This window comes from Bidens hawaiensis, unplaced genomic scaffold (genome assembly GCF_021521415.1).
Source record: "Bidens hawaiensis isolate Kalapana, Puna unplaced genomic scaffold, B.hawaiensis_p1.1 tig00001088_1, whole genome shotgun sequence".
Lineage (NCBI taxonomy): Eukaryota > Viridiplantae > Streptophyta > Magnoliopsida > Asterales > Asteraceae > Bidens > Bidens hawaiensis.
Window position 1 is genome coordinate 3,257,574 of NW_027491063.1, and position 15,917 is coordinate 3,273,490.

The window sequence follows — 15,917 nt, forward strand, 5'->3', positions numbered from 1 at the left end:
AACAGGTTTTATTTAATCTTTTAACAGTTAAAACACGATTAAGGATATAGCAAGCTGTAGCAACAGCCTCAGCCCAGAACACCACGGGAATTTTAGCATCAGCCAGCATGGTCCTGGCGCCTTCAATTAGAGTTCTATTCTTCCTTTCAGCTACTCCATTTTGTTGCGGAGTATATGGAGTGTTGTACTGATGTTCTATCCCTTTCTGCAAACAAAAAATTTCCATTTGATAGTTCATGAACTCTGTACCATTATCACTTCTGATGTACTTAACTTTTCTCCCAACAATATTTCCACCTTGGTAATCAAGTTAATTACCAACTGAACTATTTCATCTTTTGCCTTCAGAAAATAGACCCAAGAGTATCGTGAGTAATCATCGGTTACCACCAAACAGTATGACATTCCTCATAGACTTTTTACATTCACAGGACCAAAGAGATCCATGTGAAGCAAGTCCAAGGTGCTGACAATTGAGTTAACCTTCTTGGAGTGATGTGGCTTCTTGTGTTGTTTTCCTTTCTTGCATGACACACATTGGTCTTCAAAATTGAAGTTCTTCAATGGAACCCCCAAGTACCAGCCCATTCTTGACAATGTAGTTCATTTTGCGAAGATGAATATGACCCATTCTTCGGTGCCACAACTCTGACTCAGATTCTGTTGCTTTTGACAGAAGACATGACTCTTCTGTTGCCATCTCGGTTGATCTCATATCCATTACATATGTGTTCTTTTCTCTTGGAGCCTTCATCACGACCCAGGTCTCTGGTATCTTAAAACTAGGATAAAACACGAGTGCCTCATCTTTAGTAAAATGAACGGTATATTCTTTGTCACAAATCTGAGAGACACTCAACAGGTTATGCTTCAACTCTTCCACAAAATTCACTTTTTCCAACTTTATTCTTCCATTTGTCACAGTCCCAATACCAGTAATTTTTTCTCCACTTTCTCCTTCAAAACTAACCCTTCCTCCTTGAACAGTCTTCCAATCACGTAACAATTTCTTGTTACCAGTCATGTGCCGGGAATAGCCACTGTCAACAACCCACATATTGTTTACAGCCCTGCTCGACTGTTCCTGCACAATTAAAGAAATAGATTAAAATCTGGGGACCCAAGACCTTCTGGTCTTGGGTTGATTAAACCTGTTATCCGGCATCCAGTACCTTGGTTGCCCAATGTTATTTTGAGGAGAGTTTCTATAAGTTCTGTAAGGAAACTTTCTTGATGACTGGCTATGAGGCCATCCAAACCTTCGTGAATTTCTAGCATTAATGGAATTATAATTGTTGGTTTGGTGATTCACTGGGAAATAACGAGACTGGTTTCTTTGAAATCTTGGATTAGTCCAATGATTGAAATTTGATGTGTTAGTATTCTTACCAGCATCATATTTAGTATTCGTTTTATTCTCAGTTTCAGTTGGCCTCATATTTCTAGATTTCCTCTGGTTCAGAGGACAGTCACTGACAAAGTGCCCTATCCTGTTGCATCTAAAACAACTTTTGTTCGAACGATTGTTGTTTTGAACATTCGTCTCAAAAGTTGTTGCAGATGATGAGGTTGTGTTATTATCAGTTTGCATCACATACGGTGGAACAAACGGATTTAGGGAAGATTTATTTTCATCAAACTTATAGTCATCCCCTCGTTTTAATAACACAACCTCTTCTTTTATCTCACCCGATTCAGACGATTTGTCCGAATTTGACGAGACTGAACTAGTGACATTAAAACTTGTCTGAATCGCTTCATTTTCAATAACTTTAGTATCTTTAGTAGAAACTTTGATAGGAACTGTCTGACTAGTTTCAACATTAACGGATTGCTGATTATTAGGATTATAAGTATAGTTATTATTATATGGTGGTGGGACTTCTGTGAATCCAATTCCCCTTTTGTTAACCGGGGAACGTTGAACACTTAGAATATGATCCAGCATCGCAGAAGAATTTCTAAATTGTTCAATTTTCCTGTTCAGTTCCACCACTTTTACCTGGTAATCATCTATCTGTTTATCCTTTTCAGCTATTAGTTTGGTCTTGTCTTCTAACACTTCATAGCTAAGATCAATTACTTGTATTTTTTCAGCTAGGGTGGCTTTAAGACTTCTGATGTCTTTTTCACTAGCTTTTATTTTTACCAAGTAGCTATTTTCTTTTGTTTTAGAATAGTGATGCTCTTCTTTTAAATTTTTTAATTCAATGTCCAAACTAACAAACTGATCAGTTAAGGCTTTCAATTGGTTAGACAGTTTTTCACATTGTTCACAGTGAGATTCAGAACATACCTTTGAGAGCTGATCGTTCACTTCTGCCATGTATGCTTGATCCTTCACCGGCTCTTTGTCGCATCGTCCAATTTTGATATTTACCAGATTTGCTTGTTCGATCACCTCCTCAACTTGTATATTCCAGTTATACCCACCGTTCTGCTGAGATACCATAGCCTTGACTTCATTTCCACTTCCATTCGGTTGAGTAGGTCTGTTCTGACTTCGTTCAACTCTCTCATTTGTACACTCTTTAGCAAAGTGACCATTTTGTTGACAGTTATAACAACGAACCTTTGACTTGTCGAACCCGGTCTTTCTCCAACAAACTTTCTACCAGTTTTCTTCATAAACCTCTTCACCCTTCTCACTATCATTGCCATTTGCCACTGCAGATCCATTTCTTCCATGCCATCAGCATCTATCTGATCATAGTCCTCATCTAAGATTGCAGGGTCAACAATTTTTCCTTTGATGTAGGTTTCATAAGAGGCAATGAATGAGGCATATAGAGCAAATTGTTGTTCAGCTGATTTCACACTCATAGGCATCTGTGTGTAATTCTTGCTAGAAGCACTGGCTGAGAAATTTCCAGCTGAGGATTGAGACGTTGAGGAAATACTTCCACCTGCTACGAAACATACGTCTCCATCCATATTGAGTACTACATGACCATCTTGAGCGGAGTTTGGTTCTCCCCCCGAGTAGTAGGCAGACGATTCTGTTTCCAAACTTGAGTTTGGAGAGCCTTTAGCACCATACCTTCCCGAATCCTGAACCTGATCAGTAGGCGTCTCCTTTCGAGCCATATTAAGTTCAAAATCACGTAACTTATTAACCACCTTTTCCAAGTCAAAGTTCTCAAAATCTTTATCTTCCCTCATCAGAACTGTATACATCTCCCATTTCGGTGGGAGAGCATCAAGAAGCTTTTCTACTATCTCCTCCTCCTTGTATTCAATGGAGTAGTTATTCAACTCGGTCATCAGGTGATAATATCGTGTGATGATATCATCAAGTGATTCATTTTTCAGATACTTGAATACTGAGAATTGAGTTTTCAGCAACTTCGTCTTAGAGGTACGAATCCCAACATTTCCTTCATAGCGATTCTCAAGTGCTTCCCACAATTCTCGAGCAGTTTTTTACTTCTTGAAAGTATGGAGAATCTCTTGAGGAAGTGCCATCGTTATGGCTGCATGTGCTTTACTTTCTGTTTCATACATTTTCTTTTCATCATCCTCCATCTTGCTGTACTTCTTAATCTGCTCTCGACCTTCAAACTCAGTAGTCGGTGGAATGTACCCATCTTGAATGCAGACCCACATTTTTGCATCTTGATATTTCACATATTGTTCAAACCTATCTTTCCATGTAACAAAATCAGTACCTTTAAGCAATTTTGGAGCTTTAGTTGCTGAACCATCTTCAACTTCCATCTTTACCAGTTCAGTGATGTTTATCGAAGTCATAATTGAACAAAACAAGACCTAGAAACCAAATAAATGATTATGTGAACAGTGTTCAGCGAACTTATCAGAACTTCGCTACTGTCCTCAACTTCGCTTGATCTCAACTTCGTTGTATTCCCAACTTCGTTGTATTCCCAACTTCGTTGTATTCTCAACTTCGCTGTATTCCCAACTTCGTTGTATACTAACTTCGCTGAGAATTATATCTTCGCTGAAACCCTAGTTTCGTATGACGGCAACTTCGCTGGATGATCAGCGATAATTTCCAGACCTGGTTCTTTGATTCTGAAGGATGTGGGGGTAACAGAGAGGTGCGATTTGAGGAGTATTGTAGAGAAACTAACAAAAGAGCGGTGTTTCAACGTAAAACAATTTCGTGAATGGTCTAACGGAACAATTTTAACACTCGTGTGATAATCCCGAACCACACAATCACGAGCAAAATGCTCTAATACCAATTGTAGGTTCCCGGATCTACACAGGAGTATCTCGTAACACGAGGGTGCGGAATCCCCTACGTTTACGATACGAGTGCTAAGACGATGAATACGTAAATCACACGCAACACACATGTATATAAGAGAATACTAGTTATATTGCCAAGGGTAATAACCAAAACCAAACACGTGATCCAGAGAATCACACAAAAACAGTCGTTCAAAGTTATCACAAAAGGAGCCGAAGTTAGGGTTTATATAACTCGACAACTTCGCCTAACATACTAGGCGAAGTTGTCCTAACTTCGCTCAACCCAAGTTCGCTGAAACATATAGCGAACATAAAAGAACAAGTTCAACACAATATGAACAATGTAAACAATTACAGACACAAATAAACACGAGATACTGAACTGCTGGCATTATGCACCAACAAGAAATAGTAGTTAAACCATGCTTTTTTCAACCAATAATAAAGATAACAAATGCGTATCTCCCTATAAGCTTCAAAATCTTTACAAGAGGAAACAAAAAGTCGAACACCTTCTTTTGTTTTTTCTTTGTTTTATAGCAAGATAAATGAAACAAAACGCCCAACATGTGATCGTAACTGACATAAATTGATCCTTTTATGTGTTCCATCGCGGAGTAGAAGCCAATGACAAGAACCTTATGACGCGAGCAGCGATGGCTACCCTATGAACTTAACTGTTGGTCACGGTTTCTTCCCGGCGTGACTTGGTCTTGAAGGCATAGGAGAGCGGTGGCGGGTTCTGCCGGCGGCTGCTTAGTCAGTTTAGGGTTCTTGAACTTGGCTCTAATACAAATTCAAGTCCAAGAATCGATAAAGAATAACACAAATACGTTTTGGAATAATCCTCTAGTATTATAATTGAGAATTATAACTCAAAAGCCCAATTAAATCTCTCAAATCCTAACCCAGTTTCTTTCTTGATAAACTAATTAAGCTACACGCAAACTAACATATGAGAATCGACTATAATTCACATGTAAAAGTTGAGGAGTGTTATTTATGATAACTTGTGTATCTAAGGCCCATATTATATTGCACTACATGTTAATTCTAAACTCAAGTTTGACACACGTCTATGTTCTTATATAGCTACAGGGTCACGGTACATTGTTATTTTCTTTTGTTTGATTGTTTGGATTCATGGATAGACGTATGTATTTTTTAAATAGAGAAAAAAAAAGACGATGGTTCAATTTTATGTAATTATAGTGTCAAAAAGGGGTATTAAACTTTAGGTTTTTATAAACCCAAACGATAATAGCAACGTTGTAACTGTCAAAAAGCAAACAATCACGAGTAAGGCTATAAACGAACTGAACATTCAGCGAACAGTTCATGACATTTTCAGGGGAAAGTTCATTTACGTTCGCTCGCTTAATAAATGAACGAACACGAACAAATATATGTGTTCGTTTAGTTAAATGAATGAACATGAATAGAGGTTTGACGTAGATGTCGTGCTCTAATCAAAAAAAAGTATTTATAACCTTAAATACCTATAACTAGTACGGGTAAGTAAGGTCATCTCCACAGGGAATCAATGGAAAGTGCAAGTGAAGTTCATAATTATTAATTAATTAACTAAGTGGTCAAACGATGTCAAACGGTTTATAAAAGATTGTTCAAGTAAAACACAATTATTTTTAAGTGAACTGTAAACAATAATGAGAAAATGATTCACTTCAGGTTCAAGTAATGTGATTATCGACTGATCACAGATTCATAAGATTAATTGCGCAGTAATTACTAAACCTAACAGATGGGTTGTGAAAACAAACGATACCCTAACCAAATTATTGACACAACTGAACCTCGGTTTACCCAATTACCAGTTTAATGTATGAAAACCAATTTTAAGCAATGACTAACGATTACTGGTTCAATGACATAAGAGCTAACCCTACATGTGATGAACGCAACCAGAAAAGTGATGCAAAGTTTGATAATCAAAATCATAAACTGTTTAAACAATCAATGCTAATGTAAAACAAGATTAAAAACATTCAATCAAGTTCATATTCATTCAAAACATAGTATCTGATCAAAGTTAGTTTACACAAAACCCTAGTCTAAAGTGAATACAATGGTTTTAGCCTGACATCGGCATCACTAAGGATTCACTTATCTGATGAAAGGACGAAAGCATGCGATGAACGGACAAACCGGAGGCTTCGGGATGGTGGAAAATTGTCTTAGGGCTTGTACTTGGTTGCTAGAAAGAAGGATATGTCGAAATAGGGGCTCAAAACTAATTATATTAAAGTTAGAGTAGTTTTCTCGTCAGGAGAGATGTTAGCGCAGCGCTAACATCTAGGAGGTGAGCCTTTAGCTCCGCACTAAAGACTTATTTGTCTGATGATCTTAGAGTATCTCTAACATCACCCTTAGGACCCCTTTAGCGTTGCGCTAAGGGAGTCTGACACAATTTTTCTTTATTTTCTTCTTTTATTTTCTTTTTTTTTATCTGACATATAACACTAACATCACATAAGGTTGCATTCGTTTATTTTTGTTTATGAACGTTTGATAATATGTTCATTTATGTTCTTAAGTTTGTGTTTTATTTTTTATAATATTTTATTTCTAGTAACAACCTAACATTCAAATTTCATAATTTATCGCTTATGTTTGATAAAGTTTTGTTTTAACTAATAAGAAATGTAACTTGTGATTCATTGACATTATCATAATAAAATTGTCGATTAGGGGATCGTAATATTTATGATTAATATTATCTCAAGTGGTTAACTTTAGGTTTAATTAAGTTGATTATGTCTAATGCTTTGGATCAAGAATGTTGTCTTATAGTGGCGAAGCTTGTTGCCCGCTTGCTTTTTGTTTCGATGTAATCATTTCTTTTCAATCATATAAATAATTCTTAATAGTACATGTTTGTGTGTGTTTGTGAACTATTTGTGAACGAGTTCAATTCCTAACAAACGAACACGAACAAAATTTTTTGTTCGATTAACGTTCACGAACAAGTTTAATGCTAAACAAACGAACATGAGCAAGGCTTCGTTCGGTTTAGTTCTTTTACAGCCTTAATCACAAACGAGTTCCACTACCCATGCCATCTACTCAGTAGGGCTACTCGCATGGGTAGGGTGCTTTAGCTCAACCCTAGTGAGCTCGATGCCCCACCCACCCTAATATGAGCAATACTATGCATCCTATAATTAACTAGGTTTGTACCCGCCGCAATGCAACGGTACATTAACGTATATTCGGTTGGTAGAAGTTTGTTATGATCGCGGCAGTAAATTAACGTGCATTCGGTTGTTAGAAGTTCGTTATGATACCGACACTAAACTGAAAACATTAATATGTCAACATAGAAAACGTAGTGACACAGGTAATGTGTCACTAATAATATAAAAAAATAACATATTAAAGAAAAAACAAATACAACTTAAGATCAAAGCAATACAAATTTGGTTGATATCGATTAACTTAGTTATGAAATTGACACTAAACCTAAATATTTTATTAGCTAACGTCCAGAATAATCGCATAACTTATTATACCAAAAAGTTACATCGGCAAATCGACGTGAATTGGGTCAATTTCAGTTACGTTCATTATGACATAGGAACTAAAAACGAAACAAAACATTGGTCGGTACCCGGGTGTTACGGAAGTAAGTAGTCACGAATTTGGTCGGTTTCGGTTACTTTAGCTACGATGTTGAACTAAAAAATAATCAAGACATTGTAAGACGCGTCACAAACCAGTGCCTTGACGTGGACCAGTGATGTTTGTTACAGTTGTAGGATAAAAATAAAAGAAACGGTTGGTAAAACCTAGGCATTACAACGGAGAGTCGATCTGAATTAGGTTGGTTTCGGTTACGTCCATCGTTCGTTATGATATTGGAATTGAAATTAGAAAAATAAGTTGGATGATTTGTCAGAAGTTGGGGACCGCCACGTGGATTAATTACGGTCAAATGTTATGTTTCTATCTATAATATATATAAACAAAACCTTTAAAATTCTATGTGCCGTGCTCTGATCGCTCCCTACCCCCTCTCAAGCCACCACATTGCTTCATTTGTAAATAAAGGCTTTTCATGCATTTGACCCGTTTTGACGAATATGGGTCGCACCAAACCCAGGTAACCCTTAAACGAGTTATAACATCTCATTATGTTAAAAATTAATCTTAATACACCCTGAAAAACTCTTAAACGGGTTATAACATCTCATTAAGTTTAAAAAAAAAAAAGTGGATCATGGTGTCACCAAACCCGTATAGCTCTTAAACGGGTTATAACATCTTATTTATTTGTTAAACTCTTTCATTTTCAAACTTTAATTTAATTTCTCTGCATAGATTTAGTTACATTAGTGATTATTTTCTTTAAGTTTAACTAAAAGAAAATGTTTCACAAAATAATATCTAAAATTATAACAAATGAACATAAACAAATAAATATAAACATTTAAACGGAAAATGTAAAATAGCTCCCGTAATACGGGGAATAAAAACTAGTAATTTATATAAACGAAACATTTAAAAACTCTCTGGTTTCTCCCTACATTCTCTCAAGCCACCATATTGCATTATTTTTAAATGGATGATTCTCATGCATTTGACCTGAATTCACGGGTGTGGGTCTCACTAAACCCAGATATTCCTTAAACGGGTTTTAACATCTCATTAAATTACAAATTAATCAAATACTTGATATGAAAATCTTATAAAATATGGATATACTAAAAATTAATATTTTATTTCTTTAAAAGAAATGTATATTATTAATAATTAAAAACAATTTTATAGTAAAAAATAAGCGGGTCATGGGTTTCACCAAACCCAAATAATTTTTAAACCAGGTTATAACATAAATAAAATTTAAGTTGGTTACCATTTTATAAGATATTCCCTAAAATTTACTTGTGAAACTCTTACATCATCAAATACTAAAGTATATAATTAACTTAGATACAATAAATAAAATTAAAATCTAAGAAAATATATAAATATAATTAATGAATAATGTAAAACAATTCTATAGTAGTATGAGGATAAAAACTATGTAGTAGTATGAGGATAAAAACTAGTGTATAATAATTGAGGGTTAACACTACGTTGAGGTATCTGGTCGCGAACATGGACCTTGTACATATCAATATCATCACATCCCCTGAGTAATATTCAAAATGGAAATAAAATAAAAATATCCCCAATCAATTTCTTCACAAAGCAGGCCGTCAGCGATGACTCCAAATATTGTGACTCAAGAGATTCCAACATCCACCCAATCACATACATAATCATATCCATATCTTCTGCAAGAGCAGCCAAGAAGAGAACATACATTTAGATGAAAGAAGACGAGGACGAAATCACATCTTCCCTTGTAATATGTTCAGTTTCCAACAACACCCAGATCCAGTCGCCGGAGGAGAATTCGCCGATCGAGCAGGTCGCACTCACCTTTCCGGACGTGGGTGCTCGGAATAATATCATGCATCCTGCTCTCATTCCTAAACCAGTTCTTCTGGTACCGCCGTGAGCCACTCTCCATAACCTCCATCTCCGCCCAGATCGCAGTCGTCCCTCTCGGCCACCTCATGGCCGCCGCCGTCACCCAAAGGGTTTTCTTCCGAGGTACAAACTACCAGTTCAGCCTTAACCCCGGGCCCTTTAATGTCAAAGAGCATGTGCTGATTACCATCTTTGCCAACTCCGGTGCTGGAAATCCCTACGCCATTCATATTGTCAGTGCTGTCAAGATATTCTACGGCAAGACGTTGACCTTTTGGGTGGCCTTGATTGTCGTCGTTACCACCCAGGTCTTGGGCTTCGGCTGGGCGGGTATATTCCGCCGCTATCTCGTGGACCCCGCCGCCATGTGGTGGCCCCAGAATCTTGTTCAAGTTTCCCTCTTTAGGTACCATTTTTACAACCATCTCATCTCATGACTGCGTTAACACTTTCTTTTTTTTTTTTATTAAAGATTCCCTAATCTTGTGATTTTCAGGGCGTTACACGACAAAGAGCCGAGGCCGAAAGGAGGTTTAACCCGCAACCAGTTCTTTCTCATTGTCTTTATTTCTAGTTTCGCTTATTATGTTCTCCCGGGATACCTTTTCCCGATGCTTACATCGCTCTCGTGGATGTGTTGGATCTTTCCTAAATCTGTACTGGTGCAACAGATCGGGTCGGGTCTTCATGGTCTTGGTGTTGGTTCGATCGGGTTCGACTGGTCGAGTATATCATCTTATCTTGGGAGCCCTTTGGCTAGCCCGTGGTTTGCCACTGCCAACATTGCGGTTGGTTATGGTTTAGTTACTTACGTTATAACGCCCTTAGCGTATTGGTTTAATGTTTATGAAGCTAAAAGGTTTCCGATATTTTCGGATGATCTTTTCACCTTCTCTGGGCAATCATACAACACTTCAGCTATTGTTGACTCTAATTTTCACTTTGACTCGAATGCGTACGATCAAGAAGGTCAAATTTACCATAGTATCTTTTTTGCAATGAATTATGCAGTTAGTTTCGCATGTCTCACTGCAACTGTGGTTCATGTATTCGTCTTTCATGGAAGGTCTGAATCTTGTTACCTTTTTAAATCTTTTTTTTTGGGGGGTTTTAAGTTGAAGTTTTTATGTCGTTTTAGGGACTTATGGCAGTTGAGTAAGTCTGCGTTTCAGGAAAAGAAAATGGATGTGCATAGTAAGCTTATGAGGCGATATAGTCAAGTTCCCCAGTGGTGGTTCATTTGCATATTGTTGACCAACATTGTAGCAACATTGTTTGTGATTGAATACTTCAAAAGCCAACTTCAGTTACCCTGGTGGGCGTTCTTGTTGGCGTGTGCTATTGCGTTCTTTTTCACACTTCCTGTAACACCCCGTAACTGCAGCGGAAACGTAAACGGGATGCAACAGACACCTCTGATATCAACCACATTATTTATAAAGAAATCTGAATACATTAATATACTTAAAATTTCATTATCTCATATTTCATTACCGTCTAGGTGATACACACATCATACAATACGATACATAATTCTATTTAATATAATGAATCCTAACATCCCGCACGCAAATCTTACACACATCAAGCACTTAGCACGTAAGCAATCACTTCATCTTAATCGTACCTGAAAAGCATGTGAGAAAACGGGTCAACTACGAATAGTTGGTGAGTTTCACAATTTGAGTAAACCATGATAAATCCATATCAAAACATAATATTATCGATGTAATTATGCTAAGCCCACAAGTGAAACCTCTGACTATCCACACACAACCCCGTGGCATACTCCGCCCACGAACCTGCCCCAAACCGCTATGTCTAACATTACATAGCAAAATATATATAACAACAAAATAGACATGTGCAACTGGCTGGGAAACATCAGCAAATCCATGCCGGACCAGTTGGGTTTGTCAGACCAATAGTACTATCCACACTCTACCGGCTTTCAGTTAATCACTCGTGTTCCGGGGCCTTAGAATGTTAGCAACTCAGACAGTTACCATCTTAGTACATTTCCGTACAATTCCCGTACAATAAAATATATATATATTAATCCACGCAAATCCATGCGTTCAGTATGTACTTAAACATTTCAGTAGTAACATGCTTCCGCCACGGGAAAATATTTAAAAACAATTCAGAAAAAGGGGCTCGTGAAACTCACCTTAGCACATGCAAGCAGGTAACAACAGTCATTATCAGTTAACACGTCCAATCTGTAATATGATCCCTACGATCGTTACTATACAATCACTATTAATATAGCTTTAACCGTGTTAACCGGTACATCTGGGGACACTGTTAACCCAGTACTGTACCCGTTCCGGGGGCAATGTTAACCCAGAAACACTTCTCCGGACTCAGATTGTGATATCGTTTAGAGTTCACTAGTCAAATTTCTATTAGTCGTTTTTCCCGTTTTGCGTGCCTAGCACGGTTATCCGTTTTTACGTTTCAAAAATGAGTTTGGTCACACACGACCCGAAAATAGTTGTTGTCTGATAATTTAATTAAAGTTCTGAAATTAGAGCTCGGTTTAGACGCCCCGATTGGCCGCGGGACCCGTTTCCGTCTTTAATGCACCGGAAACTGTTAAATCGTTTACAATTACCCAAATCATCCGAATTGTTTTCGGATGATTTATTTTTACTTGTTTAACTCAGTTATATGAAAATAGTTCATTTTTAGGGTTTTTATACACCGGTCAGCTCGTTTAGGCGAACTTTAACGGTTTACGCGTTTCAAGCTTTAAAAGTTTGTTTTTATTTTCTTTTTAGCACAAATAATTATCCGTTTAGTCTCGGATCTTGAAATTTTGCACAAATCACTTTTTGACAGTGGGGAATTTAATAAAATTATTTCCAGAATTAATTTTCATATTTAAAATTTATTTATCTATTTTTAAACACCATTTAAACACTAAATACGTCGTAAATACCAAACGATCTTAGAAAAATCCCAAATTTTTCCTGGATGTCCCCTGCCATCCACATAGTCCCATGTAGTTTTTCCAGAACCAAAATCTCTTTTTACATGCCATTTTCACTAAAACCGAGCTAGAAAACCCTAGAACTCGTTTAATCGAAAAGCCTACTTAGACTTCTCCAACTGACCTAAAATTTTGTGTGTAACTTTTAAATGATATAAAATGCTTATCTACAATTTTCCAGAATTTTTCATGATATTTAACTATTTTTCACCATTTTTAGCCAAAACCGAGCATTAAATTCACCAAATATTCATCCTTTGTCCAAATATTACCAAAAATTCACAGAACTCATATTTTCATGTATTTAACACCTCTGTAAAATTTCATGATCTAACTCTAAACCATCCACAATCTGTCCAAAAATCCATAACCGAACATAAACCGAATATACCTTTTGTTTTCCGCCACTACAAGCTACAAACTCGTCTTTCCGCCTTATCTACCACTAAACACAGATCCTACAACCAACATACCACAATACCAAGCAAGTTACACTCACAATCAAGCCTCTTACACTATAGTTTCGGTTATTGTTTCAAAACTAAAGTTTAAACCGTAAAAATTCGTTTTTGGTTCGTTTAACTCCTTTCTTGGACCAAGATCCCTTGTATAACCCGTATACATCACTTGATCATGCAAGAATCGGTTTTCATCTTTGAAACCTCATTTTCTTGCAAATAAACTCAAGAAACGAAGATGAAAACGTAAATAACTCGATCCTTACCGTGTTTTTCTTGCTACAAATCTCGGTTTTTAGGATCTTGATGTGGAGAGAAAAGAGGATTGTTGAATGTTTGTTTGGAAAAAAAAATAATAAAGGAATGGGGTGTAAGGGGGAGTCCGATCGGAACATCAAGGGGGGGTGGGGTGGGACCCACCTCTCCATTCTTAGCCACATGTTTGGATTCTCGAAATCCGGATAATGTTTTGGATAATCTGGTTCAGTTCGTTTTTCGGTTAAATGTCTAATTCGGCTTAAAACGAGGATAAAACGGTCGTTTTCGGCTTTAAAAAAATGAAATTTATATAAAACCGATTTAAAAACTTTAAAAACTTAAACCATGACATTTATTAACTTAAAACATCATATTATTAATAATTGTGCATCTTTTTCGGCTTGATCGATCGTCTCTTGCTTGGTTTGTTATTAAAGGTTTCGTTTAATGTACCGACGTGCCATTAAATCGAAAATTCTTTTTATGTGCCGTACTTTACTTATCCCGAAGCATTAATGCTTCGTAAAATCACTAAATATTATAGATATCGTCTATAATTGAACCCTCGATTCGTTCGGGTTTCCATAACTATCGATCGATTAATCGCATATTCAATACGATGAATTATATATTCACGTACAATTAATACAGTGAACCATGTGTTCTCGTATAATTACTATGGTAATTCATGTACCCGACATTAAATATAACGTAGCTATTGTCTACCGGTTAAGGTATACCTGGTTTCGTCGGAATCGTTACACTTCCTATCGGTGTCATCACCGCCACAACAAACCAGGTACTTCAAATATGCGCTATAATAGATTAATGATATCATGAACTTTAACAAGGGTATCTTTTGATTGTATACTGAAATGGATTTAGTACTTGTGTATCTTTAATTGTGTACTAGAATCGATCATATAGCTAGGTATCTATATAATGTTGTACTAGAGTAGATTTCGTAAAGTAGTATTTGTAGTCGTGTATTACGTACCTAGGTATCTATAATATTGTACTAGAATCGACTATGTACTTGGTTACCTATAACCTCATACTATAATAGATTATGTACCTAGGTATCTAGAATACTTATTATGTACTTAGGTATCTATAATCTTGTCCAGTATTAGATTCTGTACCGAATTTTTATAATCTTGTACCGTAATAGATTATGGACTAAGGTGCATTCAAGTTTATACTAGAATAGATTGATGATGTTATCAATTCTAACATGGGTGGGTATGTTTGTAACTAATTAAACAAACGCCGGGCTTGAATGTGATCACGGAGTACATCATAGGATACATATATCCAGGATACCCCGTGGCCAACATGTGCTTCAAGGTTTACGGGTACATTAGTGTGAAACAAGGTATCGTCTTTTTACAAGACTTCAAACTCGGCCATTACATGAAAATCCCTCCGAGATCAATGTTCATGGCTCAGGTAAAACTTTTTTCCATTCACTGTCAACTTAAAGTCAATTATCCCTAACACCATTTCTTAAAACCTTGTGATCAGGTATGTGGCACACTAATATCAGCATTTGCACACTTAGGAACCGCGTGGTGGCTAATGGACACAGTCCCAGACATATGCGACCGAGCCTTGCTTCCCCCGGGCAGCCCCTGGACCTGCCCAGGTGACCATGTGTTTTATGACGCCTCGGTCATATGGGGCCTAATCGGGCCGCGCCGGATCTTTGGTAATCTGGGCTACTACAACTCGATAAACTGGTATTTTTAGCCGGTGCGTTGGCACCTATCATTGTCTGGTTGTTGCACAAAGCTTTCCCGAGCCAAAACTGGATTACACTAATCACAACACCAGTTTTGTTGGGTGCAACAATTAATATGCCGCCCGCCACTTCTGTAAACTATAACAGTTGGATAATTATTGGGTTTTTTGTCTGGTTTTGTGGCATATAGGTACCATCATAACTGGTGGGGCCGGCATAATTATGTGATGTCAGGGGCGTTGGATGCTGGGTTGGCGTTTATGGGAGTCTTGTTGTATGTTAGTTTGGATATGGAGGGTGTTAGTTTATATTGGTGGGGAAGTAAACCAGACGGTTGTTCACTGGCTTCTTGTCCTGGTGCTGCATAAAGCTAGAACTACATTTTTCTCCAGTTTTTTCAAACTTCTACAAAGATGGTTAGAGAAATTCCGGTAACCACGACCCCAGCTACTGGGGGGAATACCGGTAACACAGTTTTTACAAACACTACCCCGGTTACCCAAGCCGGGGCAAGTGAAGTAAATTTTACGAACACTACCCCAGTTACTCATGCTGGGGCAAGTGCAGTAAATGATCGCCTACTGGGATCCACTGATACCCAGGTTGAGAGACGAAGACTCCCCCGCCAAACTCTCGATGAAGTCAAGGCATGGGCGGAAGCACGACAAAAGGAATTCCAGGCCGAGTTGAACGAACGCTTGCGTTCCGTACAACAGGCCGACGAATTCGAATACTGGGAGGATGACTCGGA

General features: G+C 37.4%; 1 pseudogene across 1 annotated transcript; it reads left to right on the top strand.

The window, feature by feature from the left end:
* Positions 1 to 9,336: 9,336 nt before the first annotated feature.
* Positions 9,337 to 15,534, top strand: LOC143559333 (oligopeptide transporter 7-like; annotated as a pseudogene). Its single transcript, XR_013139919.1, has 7 exons — positions 9,337 to 9,345; positions 9,600 to 10,120; positions 10,211 to 10,780; positions 10,853 to 11,079; positions 14,196 to 14,221; positions 14,689 to 14,874; positions 14,950 to 15,534. The product of XR_013139919.1 is annotated as an oligopeptide transporter 7-like (transcript).
* Positions 15,535 to 15,917: the final 383 nt, after the last annotated feature.